This window comes from Sipha flava, unplaced genomic scaffold (assembly GCF_003268045.1).
Source record: "Sipha flava isolate LNK unplaced genomic scaffold, YSA_version1 246_pilon_pilon, whole genome shotgun sequence".
In the NCBI taxonomy this organism is placed as follows: domain Eukaryota; kingdom Metazoa; phylum Arthropoda; class Insecta; order Hemiptera; family Aphididae; genus Sipha; species Sipha flava.
The window spans coordinates 156398-159728 of NW_020272894.1; positions in this window are offsets into that span (position 1 = coordinate 156398).

Sequence of the window (3331 nt, forward strand, 5' to 3'; positions counted from 1 at the left end):
GGTAACTGGTAACGTGGCGAATAATTGTAAAAGTATTTTAATGTTAGGTCGAAGATTGGTGCGATGAGAGAGTGAATCAAGAGCAGAATTCGGTTTTGGAATAGTATTTTGAGTCCATTGTTGCCTCCATATGAACAGGTCAGCTCTGATTGTAGATGAGGTATCATCATGGAGATCTTGGACATATATTTTAGTAGGTTTTATAATATTTTTATCGTCATACATATTTAAATTGGCCGGAATAAATCCTTCAAGTGGCATAACATCAATAAGCCTTTGATTAAAACGAGCATCCATTGATTCTATTAAATAGTCAAGATACATTATACATATAAACACGGCCCATGGGGGGGCTATAGCCCTCTTAGCCCCCCCCTTTGGCTACGCCACTGTTAAAGACTTAAACAAAGTTTAAAGCTTAAAGATTTACACAAAAAAATTTACTCCAAAAAATGTTTGAGTATGTTATTACCGAAATCGAAACTGTGATTTGATTTCATATTTTAAAATAAATGGACCTCTCTGTTATGCTCATGATATTGATGGTTTTTTCAAAGCATTATTACAAGACTATATTATATTTGATTGGTAATTGTTTGTAGATTCTTCACAACGAAGCTTGAAAGCTGTTCTATTGCATAACGGTAACCTAAAACCATGTATTCCAATTGCACATTCGGTGCGTTTAAAAGAATCATATGATAATATGAAAATATTACTTGATGCTATGAAGTATAAAACTTACAAATGAAAAATCTGTGGTGATCTTAAATTTATTGGCATGCTTATGGGCATGCAAGGAGAGTTCACCAAATACTGTTGTTTTTTGTGCATGTGGGATTGTCATGCTACAGCAGAACATTATACTAAACAAGATTGGAATCAACGAGTTTTTTATGAGCCTGGTACAAATAGTGTTCAATCAATTCCTTTAGTGGATCCAAAAGATATATTTTTACCTCCACTATATATAAAACTAGGTTTGATAAAAAAAATGTTGTGAAAGCCATGGGTAAGACAAATTCTGAAGGATTTCAGTACCTTAAAGAAAAATGTCCAAATATAAGTGTCGCTAAACTGAAAGAAGGTATACTCATTGGACCTCAAATTAGAGAACTTATAAAAGACAATGATTTTGTGCGTCGTCTTAATACAGCTGAGCAAGAAGCATGGTAAGCTTTTATATGGACTTGTGAAAACTTTTTGAGGAATAACAAAGCGCTTACGTATAAGGATGGAATTCAAAATCTATTAAATGCGTATAACAAACTAGGATGTCGAATGTCAATGAAAATCCATTTTTTACATTCACACCTCGATTTTATTTTTTCGATTTAGGTGCGATCAGTGATGAACAAGGCGAAAGATTTCATCAAGACATCCAGTTAATGGAAACTCGTTACCAGGGTTTTTGGAATGAAAGTATGTAGTATGAAAGTATGGACTACTGTTGGATGCTATATCGTGACGTACCTGATATAAAATATAATAGAAAATAATTTTTACAACATTTTTAAATATTTAAATATGTAAACTATTTGCCTTTTTAATTTAATTATTTTATTATGAATATTTGTTTGAATTAATTTATTCCATAATATGTTATAATATTATAAAAAAGCAATAATTAAAAAAATAAAGGTGATAGAAAAAAATCTAATTACAAATTTAAAATCAGCACAAAAAATTGGTTTGGAAAAATGTATATTCAATCCTGATGATTCAAAAAATTAAATTTTGTAGACCAGTATTATTTATAGACAAAGTTTGAGACGTTACTGGGAGAGGAAACGAAGAACGTATCATTGATTAATGGGTTTTATTGGCTTGGTAATTTAACGTAGAATCTTTTATAATGGGTCAGTAATTTATGATTTTCTTTTAATTACTTTTATAAATCATGACTTCTATAAAGTACCTATTCTATTATAAAAGGTATACCTGAAGAATATACCAAAGCACATATTCCAAGTATTATATATTTTATTACTTAAACACTTACATTCTCAGTTGACTTCCAGAAAGGAAAATATGAGAACAGATTTCACTACGTCCAGCGGATGATGCAATGTATATTCTGTTACAACTTTCTTTTATTGAATAATAGGAACAAAAGTACGATGTAATGATGCAACTTTTAACAATCAAATTAATAACTATACATTTCTATGTTATCCCTTGTAAATTATTAAAATTTAAAAAAGAAATTATTAAAACCATCTGCATGAAAATTTTGTAGTATTTTAATATATTACAAATAATTATATATATATATATATATAAATGGTGTACTAATAAAATGAACATAAATATAAGAATATATTTCAATAGAATCCAACATCGTGTGGAAAGTATTTTAAACAAATGCATATGATATAATTTGTGGTTACCGATATATTTTTTTTAGGATTTTCAATAAACATTTTCATTTAATGCCACCTTTTTTTATCGGTAAATTATTGAAGAACTCCGTTAACTCATTGTATGTGAAATGTTAAAGCGATTTACACAATACTACATAATAATTGATAAACTTAAAGTAAATACGTAATTATTCATAATGGTTAACACCTTTAAGAAATTTGGTTTTTGAAAAATTAATTCATTATTTGAATGCAGTTCATAAAGAAGTAATTTTAAGTTTTATAAGCTTAATACCACAATGGCATAATTTAAAAATATAGGTATCAATAAAAAAATTATTTTTTTATTCTAACTCAATTAACAGTCAAACTTCTATAGGAGCAAACCTTTTTGTAAACAGCAAATAGTTTTAACATAAAATTATCGCTAAACCGATTTTTAGTAAACTGTTTGTTCATTCATATTTTTAGTTTTTACACGGCTCAAGGGGGAAGGTGGTTCATCTATGCCTCACCCTCGTTAAACCACCACTGCCACACGGGCGGTGGTAAATTATTTTTATAAAATAATTTTTAATCCAAGTAGATCGGCTCAGTGTTATAATACGACTATCGGCTCACCGGGAACTTTCCCGGTATCCCGGTGGGCCGATCCTCCGTTGAGTGCAGAGTATAATAAGCATTGTTCGACCAACCGTTGTTCCATTGCCGGCGCGATGCCCTCTTTCTTTTTTTAAACTTGGTTTGCAGGTCGACCGACCTGCTTGATTTATAAAATTAATTGAGATTGATACCAAACTTCAAATAGGTTTTATCATGGAGGAAGTTATTTACGAACAAATTATCAATGTTAGTATTAGAACCTCTTTGAATTTACTATCAAACCGCGTGTATAAACGACCGAAAACCACTGTTATGTTTTTCCACCACGATTATTTGCGTCAAGTTTGTTTTCTTCGTATTTCATT